This window comes from Paramisgurnus dabryanus, chromosome 14 (genome assembly GCF_030506205.2).
Source record: "Paramisgurnus dabryanus chromosome 14, PD_genome_1.1, whole genome shotgun sequence".
Taxonomy (NCBI): Eukaryota; Metazoa; Chordata; class Actinopteri; order Cypriniformes; family Cobitidae; genus Paramisgurnus; species Paramisgurnus dabryanus.
This window is the reverse complement of record NC_133350.1, coordinates 32,957,496-32,970,353: the sequence shown is the minus strand read 5'-3', so window position 1 is coordinate 32,970,353 and position 12,858 is coordinate 32,957,496. Positions and strand designations below refer to the sequence as shown.

Here is a 12,858-nt window from a genome sequence, read left to right as displayed (position 1 = left end):
AGCAATCCACAATTTAACTTTTAACAGTAGCTCGGATGGTGCATTGGTTGGAAATTTACAAATTTGGGTCAGGCAGAGCTTTGTTGCCTTTTGGTTCCATGGTGTAATGGTTAGCACTCTGGACTTTGAATCCAGTGATCCGAGTTCACGTCTCGGTGGAACCTTAGTTGTTGACAAGAGCCTGTACAGAGCTTTTTGTGGAACTGGAGAAGATAATTTTGAGAAAAGTTAAATATCCACTTCATCAAATAATTCTCACTCCATGAACCCATGTGTCACCCAGTAGATGGCTTCAATTTGGTTTTATGGTGTCATGTGTAGCAATCCACAATTTAACTTTTAACAGTAGCTCGGATGGTGCATTGGTTGGAAATTTACAAATTTGGGTCAGGCAGAGCTTTGTTGCCTTTTGGTTCCATGGTGTAATGGTTAGCACTCTGGACTTTGAATCCAGTGATCCGAGTTCAAGTCTCGGTGGAACCTTAGTTGTTGACAAGAGCCTGTACAGAGCTTTTTGTGGAACTGGAGAAGATCATTTTGAGAAAAGTTAAAGATCCTCTTCATCAAATAATTCTCACTCCATGAACCCATGTGTCACCCAGTAGATGGCTTCAATTTGGTTTTATGGTGTCATGTTTAGCAATCCACAATTTAACTTTTAACAGTAGCTCGGATGGTGCATTGGTTGGAAATTTACAAATTTGGGTCAGGCAGAGCTTTGTTGCCGTTTGGTTCCATGGTGTAATGGTTAGCACTCTGGACTTTGAATCCAGTGATCCGAGTTCAAATCTCGGTGGAACCTTAGTTGTTGACAAAAGCCTGTACAGAACTGTTTGTGGAACTGGAGAAGATAATTTTGAGAAAAGTTAAATATCCACTTCATCAAATAATTCTCACTCCATGAACCCATGTGTCACCCAGTAGATGGCTTCAATTTGGTTTTATGGTGTCATGTTTAGCAATCCATAATTTAACTTTTAACAGTAGCTCGGATGGTGCATTGGTTGGAAATTTACAAATTTGGGTCCAGCAGGGTTTTATTGCCGTCTGGTTCCATGGTGTAATGGTTAGCAATCTGGACTTTGAATCCAGTGAACCGAGTTCAAGTCTCGGTGGAACCTTAGTTGTTGACAAAAGCCTGTACAGAACTGTTTGTGGAACTGGAGAAGATGATTTTGAGAAAAGTTAAATATCCACTTCATCAAATAATTCTCACTCCATGAACCCATGTGTCACCCAGTAGATGGCTTCAATTTGGTTTTATGGTGTCATGTTTAGCAATCCACAATTTAACTTTTAACAGTAGCTCGGATGGTGCATTGGTTGGAAATTTACAATTTTGGATTCAGCAGGGTTTTGTTACCGTCTGGTTCCATGGTGTAATGGTTAGCACTCTGGACTTTGAATCCAGTGATCCGAGTTCAAGTCTCGGTGGAACCTTAGTTGTTGACAAAAGCCTGTACAGAACTGTTTGTGGAACTGGAGAAGATAGTTTTGAGAAAAGTTAAATATCCACTTCATCAAATAATTCTCAGTCCATGAACCCATGTGTCGCCCAGTAGATGGCTTCAATTTGGTTTTATGGTGTCATGTTTAGCAATCCACAATTTAACTTTTAACAGTAGCTCGGATGGTGCATTGGTTGGAAATTTACAAATTTGGGTCAGGCAGAGCTTTGTTGCCTTTTGGTTCCATGGTGTAATGGTTAGCACTCTGGACTTTGAATCCAGTGATCCGAGTTCACGTCTCGGTAGAACCTTAGTTGTTGACAAGAGCCTGTACAGAGCTTTTTGTGGAACTGGAGAAGATAATTTTGAGAAAAGTTAAATATCCACTTCATCAAATAATTCTCACTCCATGAACCCATGTGTCACCCAGTAGATGGCTTCAATTTGGTTTTATGGTGTCATGTGTAGCAATCCACAATTTAACTTTTAACAGTAGCTCGGATGGTGCATTGGTTGGAAATTTACAAATTTGGGTCAGGCAGAGCTTTGTTGCCTTTTGGTTCCATGGTGTAATGGTTAGCACTCTGGACTTTGAATCCAGTGATCCGAGTTCAAGTCTCGGTGGAACCTTAGTTGTTGACAAGAGCCTGTACAGAGCTTTTTGTGGAACTGGAGAAGATCATTTTGAGAAAAGTTAAAGATCCTCTTCATCAAATAATTCTCACTCCATGAACCCATGTGTCACCCAGTAGATGGCTTCAATTTGGTTTTATGGTGTCATGTTTAGCAATCCACAATTTAACTTTTAACAGTAGCTCGGATGGTGCATTGGTTGGAAATTTACAAATTTGGGTCAGGCAGAGCTTTGTTGCCGTTTGGTTCCATGGTGTAATGGTTAGCACTCTGGACTTTGAATCCAGTGATCCGAGTTCAAATCTCGGTGGAACCTTAGTTGTTGACAAAAGCCTGTACAGAACTGTTTGTGGAACTGGAGAAGATAATTTTGAGAAAAGTTAAATATCCACTTCATCAAATAATTCTCACTCCATGAACCCATGTGTCACCCAGTAGATGGCTTCAATTTGGTTTTATGGTGTCATGTTTAGCAATCCATAATTTAACTTTTAACAGTAGCTCGGATGGTGCATTGGTTGGAAATTTACAAATTTGGGTCCAGCAGGGTTTTATTGCCGTCTGGTTCCATGGTGTAATGGTTAGCAATCTGGACTTTGAATCCAGTGAACCGAGTTCAAGTCTCGGTGGAACCTTAGTTGTTGACAAAAGCCTGTACAGAACTGTTTGTGGAACTGGAGAAGATGATTTTGAGAAAAGTTAAATATCCACTTCATCAAATAATTCTCACTCCATGAACCCATGTGTCACCCAGTAGATGGCTTCAATTTGGTTTTATGGTGTCATGTTTAGCAATCCACAATTTAACTTTTAACAGTAGCTCGGATGGTGCATTGGTTGGAAATTTACAATTTTGGATTCAGCAGGGTTTTGTTACCGTCTGGTTCCATGGTGTAATGGTTAGCACTCTGGACTTTGAATCCAGTGATCCGAGTTCAAGTCTCGGTGGAACCTTAGTTGTTGACAAAAGCCTGTACAGAACTGTTTGTGGAACTGGAGAAGATAGTTTTGAGAAAAGTTAAATATCCACTTCATCAAATAATTCTCAGTCCATGAACCCATGTGTCGCCCAGTAGATGGCTTCAATTTGGTTTTATGGTGTCATGTTTAGCAATCCACAATTTAACTTTTAACAGTAGCTCGGATGGTGCATTGGTTGGAAATTTACAAATTTGGGTCAGGCAGAGCTTTGTTGCCGTTTGGTTCCATGGTGTAATGGTTAGCACTCTGGACTTTGAATCCAGTGATCCGAGTTCAAGTCTCGGTGGAACCTTAGTTGTTGACAAAAGCCTGTACAGAACTGTTTGTGTAACTGGAGAAGATAATTTTGAGAAAAGTTAAATATCCACTTCATCAAATAATTCTCACTCCATGAACCCATGTGTCACCCAGTAGATGGCTTCAATTTGGTTTTATGGTGTCATGTTTAGCAATCCACAATTTAACTTTTAACAGTAGCTCGGATGGTGCATTGGTTGGAAATTTACAATTTTGGATCCAGCAGGGTTTTGTTGCCGTCTGGTTCCATGGTGTAATGCCCAGATAGCAGACGGACTCGGCCCGAATGTGGCCTCATGATGGCACTGCTGGCGTGCTGCCGGCAACGGCATGCAACATGTCAGCCAAGTATGGGCCAGGTGTGGCAATGATGGCACTGGATCCATGATGGCAGATAAAATTTGGGCCAGTTGTGATTGGGAGGTATGTGGCCCAGATCAGTGTAGTGATTCTGGCCCAGATCAGTCTAGTGATTGTAAGCCACATTTAAAATACTGATTTATAATAAATAATTAGAAGAATTGAAGGATTTTCAGGCTATCTTAATCTTAATGTTAATTTAACCTTTATTAAGTAAAATGTTAGTTTTGTATTAAAAGAACCTAATATATTTGGACAATAATGTTTGTCTACATTTCAATCACATAAACTTGCCTTCAGATCATGGGTCAAGATTATTTTGTTCAAATGACCCTGAACTTCCAAAAGTTTTTCTTTCTGAATTTAAAAGTTTCTATAACGTTGCTTTGAGAAGCACCATGGATCGTTTCTATTTAAACTTGCTTTTGCGCGATTTTCATTATAGCAGGAGTTTATTCCTGCTGAAGATTTCTGACTTCAATGACTAAACTATCATTGTGTACAATCAGATGTTAGATACTGCAGAAATAAACGTTACTGTGCTGAAGATTTCTGACTTCAATGACTAAGTAAAACTATCATTGTGTACAATCAAATGTTAGATACTGCAGAAATAAACTAAATGTATTGTTAACCTTCACGTTACGTTAAGGATGCGCAGTTTATTTATGAAGTGCAACAAGAACCTACACGCGGATGACATCAAAGTACTGCGAGAGCGACTCGAAAGATCATGGACAGCATTCTGATTTCAAATCACTCTCGCGGTATTTTAACGTCATCCGTTTCTCAGTTCCTGCAACTCAGCATTACGTTGAACACCTTGTCAAAAATGATTGAGATGGCCAATCAAATCAAAAAAGGCGAGTGCCACTGGCCAATCACATAACAGAAGACGAGCTTTCCTGTTACCGGAAGCCGAGCGGCAGCCAATCAAATTAACCAATAGGCGGGGTTACCGTCGGAGTAGCAGTTACACCGCGTCAATCAATCATAACGGACACACAGATTTCAAAGGCAGCAGGATGAAAGATAGTAAGTACCTGAACTTAAATATTTAAACTTTTACAATCATAAAAATGTTTTTGTTTAAATGTCTTACAAACGTATAAAGGATTGCAAACGTTTACGTGATTCGTGTGTAACGTAATGTGTGACAATTTACGTTATATTGATATTTAATTAGCTGTTTTCTATCAGGTTAAGAATAACTGTGATCATATTATAATGAAGTAATCAAATTTGGTTATCTGGTCTTCCTGATGTTAGAACATTTATATAAAAAACATATTTTAAAATGTATTTCTGTAACGTTTAATTTCCTTTTTTGATGAAAGTGTGTCTGTGTTCATCAAGACATGAAGACTCTGGAGTGGGACAAGAGAAGGATGATGGGGTGTATATTCAAATAGACACATTAAGGTAAATTAAATATTGAGGCTTATGTTTGCATCTTTGTGTTTATTATCAAAAGATTGCTCTATATGGCTAAATAGTCACATTGTGATTTCAGTGAAAGCAGATAAATACAGAGGGCTGGACAGTGGTTTCATTCATTAGGTGAGTAAGAACTGACCATAGCCTAACATTACTTTAGTTACACGAATTGCATTGTTGAATACAAAGGAAAATGGTAAAAATACAAATATTTTGAATATATGGAATACTGTGAAATTATTTTCTGTTAATCATCTGCTGTGTTTGCTTAAGGTAAAGAGGTGGGACAAGGATGCTGACAGGACAGGAGGAGGTGACATTCAGGTTAGTGACAGTACATCAGGGCCACCATTTAATTTAATGTTAATTTAATTGCTTCCAAAATCAATACTTGACAAATCTTTAGAATTATTTCTGCAAAGCTGAATTTCTCATATGTGGATAAAGTATGACAGCAATTGTGAAGACCTTAGACGTGCAGTATATGGTTCTTCTCTCTTTCATTTATATTGATTTGACTAAATTTTCTTGTTAACTAATAATGGAGATATTCCTAATATAATATATTTTAAATACATGCTTATAACATATCTCATTTGCTCATTTGCTTTGTATCTAAATGAAAAGTACATCTTTAAGGTCTAAGCTATGTTTCATTTTATTTAGACATTCAACGCAGCCATTTTCATCCAAAGCAACTTGAGGAAGAAAACAGAAGCAGTTCATCCTAAAAGGTTCATCTTCTAATTGTTTATCTAACTGTTTGTTTTAAAGTATACCATTATGCTTTTAATAACTTTATTATATGGCTTTTGCTTCATAACAATTATTGATTTGCATCTGTTTTCTTTTATATAACAGTGGGCTGCTGTAATGTTTACATCTATGGAAAGAGGAGCTGAGAAGAAAAGATAGGCTGGAAAGCAGTACTTCTTGTTGAGGACAATCCTGAATAGGAACACTTTCTCATACACATAGATTATTATTAGTGTTTGATTGTTTGTTTCATTTTTATGAATTGTATTGTTTTAATTTTTCGTTTTATTTGAAATTACCTAAGTTAGAATCATGCTTATACTTTAACTGGACCTTGTATCTTTGCTGGCTGGCTGGCTGTAGAGTTGGTTTCACATACACATGAAGTTTCTAATTAACTAACTTTTAAGTTCAGTTTGGTTTAAACTTGTATTTACCCATGGTAATTCATTTAAATTTCTATTCATGCTTATATATTAATTTCAATGAACTTGTGTATAGCTGGCAATTTGGGCAAGCTACGTTTAACACACAAATGTAACTGTCACAAAGGTTTTTTTATTATCAGTTTGTTCTAAACTTTTGTTTGTTTACTAAGGATGAAATTGCTTTGTAATTTAAGTTGTTGGTAGATTCATGCCAATAATGTATTTGAACAAACTAGTATTTTTGTTTATTGCTGGCAGTTTATACTAGAAGAGTTTTAACAAATACAATGTTGTAGTGTTATTGACTTGTGTGCTATTGATTAATAAAAAGGCAAACAATTTGAAAGTAATTTTTCGTGTGATTTATTTATTAATATAATTTGGGCAAGATTAGGCTGAGTTATGGCTCAGTTTTGGAAGTTCTGGTTAAATGCTGGTTTTAATATGGTTGACCTATGGCTGAGAACTGGTACCGATGTTATAACCTGTTCTGGCCCAGGTTTGGGCCAATTATGGGCTATTTTCTGTCAGAGACATGGGCCAGTTGTGGCCCATGTGTGGCCTTTGTCCGTAATTCAGAACTGGGCCACTGTAGGGCCGTCATTCTTCGTTGTATGTGGGCCGAGGAAAAACTGGTTGTGTGGGCCGGAGCTGGGCCGGAACAAAATTGCTATCTGGGTGGTTAGCACTCTGGACTTTGAATCCAGTGATCCGAGATCAAGTCTCGGTGGAACCTTAGTTGTTGACAAGAGCCTGTACAGAGCTTTTTGTGGAACTGGAGAAGATCATTTTGAGAAAAGTTAAAGATCCTCTTCTTTAAATAATTCTCACTCCATGAACCCATGTGTCACCCAGTAGATGGCTTCAATTTGGTTTTATGGTGTCATAAAGTATCCAGTACTCCTATGACCCGCCCAGTCAATAATCGCTGCCTCATTCATGCACCTGTAGCGAATCAAGCCTGATTTTGTCGCCATGGAGAACCAGGAAGTAAACGTGGGTTTGAAAAATACGCTCCGGGCGGAACCTCTCCTCTCCATTTTTGTTTCCGCCCTAAGTCACTCCGTGACATTCTAAGAAAATTTTTGTGTTGTCTGAACGTTAGAGGAATGTTACATTTTACCATTTTTAAACGTTATGACAATGTCATGTTTTAATGTTCACACAATGTTTAAAACAACAACTGTTTATTATATTGACTTGTTTGATTGTTATGTAAATGATAGAGAAACATTGCATTTTATTATTTTATAAAACATTATTTCTGAATGTTCAGTAAATATATTGCTGTAGAAAACACAATTCACTTATTAGGTTTAGATGTTGATGTTTTGTTTAATTTTAAGTCACCATTATTGTGATTACTGTTTGTTTTAGTTGGACTCTTGACCCTTGACTTTTTGCTTGCTAGGTTTTTCCCTGTTTTAACAGATCACATTTGTTATGAACATGTAAAGTTAATAGTGTAATTCTGTGGTGGTTGGTACATAATGGTAAAGATCCTCACCTAATTAATTAACTACTAAAAAGTCTATTTTCTGTAAATAATGTTTATGAGATCCAGCACTTTCACAGCAGTTTGTTATTAAGGAGTTTTAGAAACAATAGGTTACTTTCGTAACCCCGGTTCTCTGAAACATCGAGTGGAGAGATCCACCTATGGGAAGGGCATCCGTACCTGACCTCTACAGAAGCATCCAATTGCACCAAGTCTGGCTAGACAGACAGAAGTGCGCAGCCAATGCCAGGTAAGACCACACCCTCTTACCTGTTGGCATATAAGGCCAATGCGCGCTGCTCCTCCTCAGTAAGTGTATTCGCTTCTCGTGCGGCAAGCGGGGCAAAGCTGGTGGATCTTTCCACTCGATATTTCAGAGAACTGGGGTTACGAAAGTAACCTATTGTTCTCTTTCATCATCTCATGTTCGAGATCCACCTATGGGAGAGACATGGACAGCTCCCCGATTGCCCAACACACTCGCAGTAAGGTATGACAGCCAGTACAAAAAGGGTACGGTCACCCCCAGGGGACGGTGCCCGACACATCCTATAATAATGTGCCTCACACACACACACAAGTGGCTGTAGTCCGCATGCAAGGCAGAAAATATGTAAAAAGCACACCCTAGGGAAACCCATAAATGCAAAAAACAAACTAGGGCAGGGATGTGAATGCATGCTTGGTAACATGAACGACTCAAAACCCGTAAGCGCTTTGTTCCTACTATAATGACAACAGTAAGAAAAAGGTATGCAGCAGTGAAGGGCTATGATGACCCTACACCCAAAACGGAGTGTGCTACTGAGGTTTTAGTAACATCCAACCGATAATAACGGACAAATGTGTGGGGAGAAGCCCAGCTCGCAGCAAAGCAGATGTCCTGCAGTGAAACTCCCCTAAACAAAGCCCAAGAGGTGGCCACGCCTCTTGTAGAATGAGCTCTGATATTCCCATGTGGTTGCACTCCCTTCGATTCGTATGCCAAGGCAATCGCGTCCACAAGCCAATGTGAGAGGCGTTGCTAGATACGGGATTCCCTCTGTGAGGGGGCGCCCATGAGATAAAGAGCTGGTCACTCTTCCGGAAAACCCTAGTCCTGTCGATATACGTCTGTAATGCACAAACAGGACATAGAGCATTAAGCCTCTGATCCTCCACAGAGGAAAAAGGTGGAGGGTGAAAAGCGGACAGCCCCACCACCTCCTATGTGAACGCAGGGAAGCACTTAGGCATAAATGCCGGGTTAGGTTTAGGAAAACCTTATCTCCACTCAGAGAGAATTTAGTGCAAGAAGGGTGTACAGAAAATGCATGCAGTTTGCTAACACATTTAGCTGATGTTAGAGCCAAGAGCAGAGCTACCTTAAAAGACAGCAGCTTCAAGGAAATAACACCCAGGGGCTCAAAGGGGTATTGAGACAGGGCGTCCAGCTCCATGGAGAGGTCTCATTCAGGGACAGATTTTTACCGAGGGGTGAGTCCTTTAGCGAGAAGAACATAGGACAATGTGCATTTTCGTGCGAGGCGAACAGATCTACGGTTGCCTGTCCGAATCGCCTCCATATCGCACACACCACTTGTGGGTGGAGACGCCAGTCCCCGTAAAGAGGGTTTCCCCTTGACAGAAGATCCACGCCTTTGTTCATAATGCCCGGAACATGAGTCGCGCGTAACGAAAACCCCCTTGCTCCACACTAACAGCTTGTGAGCTAGATTGTGGAGTTTCGATGAGCGTACACCGCCCTGGCGATTGATGTATGCCACAGCTGTAGTATTGTTGCAGCGAACGAGCATGTGATGCCCCTGCAGAGGCGGCAGAAAATGATTCAGAGCTTTCCATATGGTAAGGAGCTCCAAATAATTTTTGTACGCTGAATGGAGACCGCTCGACCGCAGCCCGTTCACCGTTCTGCCCTCCTGGGTTGCACCCCACCCCGTTAGGGACGCATCTGTCGTCACGACTTTTCGCAGCATAACTGTCTGCAAGGGTGTCCCCTGTGCGTAAAAGTCTGCGTTCCTCCAGCAGCGCAGAGCTGCCGAACAGGTGCGCATCACTGTGACACCGCGACAGAGATCGCGTAACGGGCTGAAATGTAATGACAAAACCCATTTCATGAATGGTCTCATTCTCAGGAGACCCAGGGGCAAAACCTGAATAGCTGAGGCCATAAGACCCTGTAATCAGAGGCATGAACGATACTGCACTCTCTCCCCCTCTCTGAACTGTGACACACAATTCATTAAAGCGCGGACGCACTCCTGAGAAAGATGCGCTCGCATGGAGACCGAGTTCAGTTCCAACCCCAGAAAATTCACACTCTGACTGGGTGTGAAATTGCTTTTGTTCACATTCACTCTGAAACCCAGGGACGTGATATGAGAGAGCACATGGTGGGTTTCCCTCTGCACTTTCTCTTTCGACTCGGCTATGATGAGCCAATCGTCTATGTATGTCAAAATCCGTAGACCTGACATTCTTAGAGGGGCGAGAGCCGCCTCCGTGCACAGACAGAACGTCCGAGGGCTGAGAGAGAGACCGAAAGGAAGAACTGTGAATTCGTAACATATGTTTTGATATGCAAAACGCAGAAACTTCCTGTGAGGCAGATAAATGCTTATGTGGTAAAAAGCATGCTTCAGATCGACTGAGGTGAATCAGTCGTTCTGTTTTATGGCTTGGGCCAGAGAACCGTGAGTTAACATTCTGAAATTGTATTTCCTTAAATGTTTGTTCAACACTCTGAGGTCTAAGATAGGGCGGAGAGAGCCGTCCTTCTTTGGAACCAGGAAATAACGAGAATAAAAACCCTGATTTATCAGATCGGGGGCACTACCTGAATCGCTCCCTTTATTAGGAGAGAGGAGATTTCCTCTGTCAGAATGTGAGCGGAATTCTCCACTGTGTGAGAGAAGAGAATACCGTTGAAAAGCGGGGGTTTTCTGACAAACTGTAGTCTGTAGACCTGCATGATTGTTCTCATGACCCAATCGGGCACTGCTACAGTCCTGCCGTGGAGAGGGTTTGTGGCGGGGTCTCTCCTTGCTGTGATGCGGGTTCCGACCCGTAGCCGGGGGGTTAGGCACACGAACAGGGGGCACCTGATGTGGGTTTGCCTTCCTGGGAAGGCAGAGCTTGAAAGCCTTGTCCTCTTTCTTTTTATCGTCACACCGTTGCTGCATCAAAGCGACAGCGGGACCGAAAAGAGCCTGGCCAGGTTCAACTGGGGCACCAGCGATTCGCCTCTTCTTGCTGTCAGGGAGGCCTGACAGGTTGAGCCAAAGCACACGCTTCCCCGCCACAGAAAGCGCCATCGTACGCCCGCAAGCCTGGACTGCCTGCCGAGCGTTACGGAGAACCAGGTCGTTTACCATCAGGATCTCCTTCCACAAGGTCGGCGAGGGTGCCCCTTTGTCCAGCTGAGCACCCAAGTCTTCCAAATTCTCCGCCTGGTAGGCGGAAAGGAGCGAGGAAACATTAAGAGCCCTTACCGCCAAAGCCGAGGACTTATATGAGGCCTGTAGAACCGAGACAGAAAAGTGGTCCATCTTGTTTGGCAAGACCGGCTTCGGCGGGCGAGCAGCCCACACTGGACTGGGTTGAGGTGTCTGGCGATCGACGGCTCGACCGCGGGCGGGTCGCCCAAGCCGAGAGCCGCCACATCCTTTACCTTGAGGCCGGCGAGACCATGTTTAAGGTCGAGTGGGTCCTTCCAATAATGCCTCATGTGCTTAGCGCACGCAGGAAGAACTGGAAAGAGTTGTTTCCTCGGGCCGGGAGGGGGTCCCAGCACTTTCCCATCATAAATGTCCCTCTTCTGATCGTTGGCGCTCTGTGGGGCAGGCCACTCGATTTTGAGCCGCGCGCTTGTATACGTTGAGGAGAAAGAACTGAGGTAAAGCCGCGGGGGGCCGTTGACCTGGGAAGCACATGAGGGCGGGATGGCCTCCTCGTCCTTTGAGGTCCCAAGAAGGTCCGCGTCATCACCATCGCCAGAATTGACTGGTTTGCAGGCTGACGCCGCAATTTCCTTGAAGATGTTCTCTTCTGGAAAAGCAGGGTGGGGTAAGTCGGACCAGCTGAGGGAAGTCACGCCCCTGGATGTCTCCGGTTGCGCATCCCCTCCACCAAGCCCTTCACCCGAAAGCCCATCGTCGCCACACTGGGTAGCAGCAACTTTAAGGCGACGCCTCAAAAGCTTTTTCCGCTAAATATCCACATCATCAAATAATACTCACTCCATGAACTCATTTGTCACCCAGTGGATGGCTTCAATTTCGTTTCATGGTGTTATGTTTTTCACTCCACACTTTAATTTTTAGACGGTAGCTCTGATGGTGTATTGGTTGGATCTTCACAATTTTGGGTCAAGCAGGGCGTTGTTGTCGTGAGGTTCCATGGTGTAATGCTTAGCACTCTGGACTTTGAATCCAGCGGTCTGAGTTCAAGTCTCGGTGGAACCTTTAGTTCTTGACAAAAGCCTGTACAGAGCTTTTTGTGGAACTGTAAGATCATTTTGAGAAAAGTTAAATATTCACTTCATCAAATAATTCTCACTCCATGAACCCAGTAGATGGCTTCAATTTGGTTTCATGGTCTCATGTTTAGCACTCCACACTTTAACTTTTAACAGAAGCTCTGATGGTGCATTGGTTGGAAATTTACAATTTTGGGTCAGGCAGAGTGTCATTGCTGTGTGGTTCCATGGTGTAATGGTTAGCACTCTGGACTTTGAATCCAGTGATCCGAGTTCAAGTCTCGGTGGAACCTTAGTTGTTGACAAAAGCCTGTACAGAGCTGTGTGTGGAACTGGAGAAGATAATTTTGAGAAAAGTTAAATATCCACTTCATCAAATAATTCTCACTCCATGAACCCATGTGTCACCCAGTAGATGGCTTCAATTTGGTTTTATGGTGTCATGATTTTCACTACACACATACATTTTTTTAACAGTAGCTCTGATAGTGTATTGGTTGGAAATTTACAATTTTGGGTCAGGCAGAGCTTTGTTGCCGTTTA

At 42.2% G+C, this 12,858-nt stretch overlaps 1 long non-coding RNA gene and 8 other non-coding genes across 12 annotated transcripts; all 9 read left to right on the top strand.

The window, feature by feature from the left end:
* The first annotated feature begins 411 nt into the window (after positions 1-411).
* On the top strand, positions 412-483 carry trnaq-uug (transfer RNA glutamine (anticodon UUG)). Its single transcript has one exon. It is a non-coding gene; the product is annotated as a tRNA-Gln (tRNA).
* Positions 484-730: 247 nt separating this feature from the next.
* trnaq-uug (transfer RNA glutamine (anticodon UUG)) lies at positions 731-802 on the top strand. Its single transcript has one exon. It is a non-coding gene; the product is annotated as a tRNA-Gln (tRNA).
* Positions 803-1,368: 566 nt separating this feature from the next.
* Positions 1,369-1,440, top strand: trnaq-uug (transfer RNA glutamine (anticodon UUG)). Its single transcript has one exon. It is a non-coding gene; the product is annotated as a tRNA-Gln (tRNA).
* Positions 1,441-2,006: 566 nt separating this feature from the next.
* On the top strand, positions 2,007-2,078 carry trnaq-uug (transfer RNA glutamine (anticodon UUG)). Its single transcript has one exon. It is a non-coding gene; the product is annotated as a tRNA-Gln (tRNA).
* Positions 2,079-2,325: 247 nt separating this feature from the next.
* trnaq-uug (transfer RNA glutamine (anticodon UUG)) lies at positions 2,326-2,397 on the top strand. The gene has a single exon. It is a non-coding gene; the product is annotated as a tRNA-Gln (tRNA).
* Positions 2,398-2,963: 566 nt separating this feature from the next.
* On the top strand, positions 2,964-3,035 carry trnaq-uug (transfer RNA glutamine (anticodon UUG)). The gene has a single exon. It is a non-coding gene; the product is annotated as a tRNA-Gln (tRNA).
* Positions 3,036-3,282: 247 nt separating this feature from the next.
* On the top strand, positions 3,283-3,354 carry trnaq-uug (transfer RNA glutamine (anticodon UUG)). The gene has a single exon. It is a non-coding gene; the product is annotated as a tRNA-Gln (tRNA).
* Positions 3,355-3,624: 270 nt separating this feature from the next.
* LOC135747318 (uncharacterized) lies at positions 3,625-7,001 on the top strand. Of its 4 annotated transcripts, none has more exons than XR_010531841.2 (6): positions 3,625-4,754; positions 5,076-5,141; positions 5,233-5,279; positions 5,430-5,480; positions 5,823-5,890; positions 6,018-7,001. It is a non-coding gene; the product is annotated as an uncharacterized lncRNA (long non-coding RNA). The 4 variants fall into 4 exon arrangements; XR_010531842.2 differs by having other exon boundaries at positions 5,216-5,279; XR_010531840.2 differs by having other exon boundaries at positions 5,057-5,141; positions 5,216-5,279.
* Positions 7,002-12,536: 5,535 nt separating this feature from the next.
* Positions 12,537-12,608, top strand: trnaq-uug (transfer RNA glutamine (anticodon UUG)). The gene has a single exon. It is a non-coding gene; the product is annotated as a tRNA-Gln (tRNA).
* Positions 12,609-12,858: the final 250 nt, after the last annotated feature.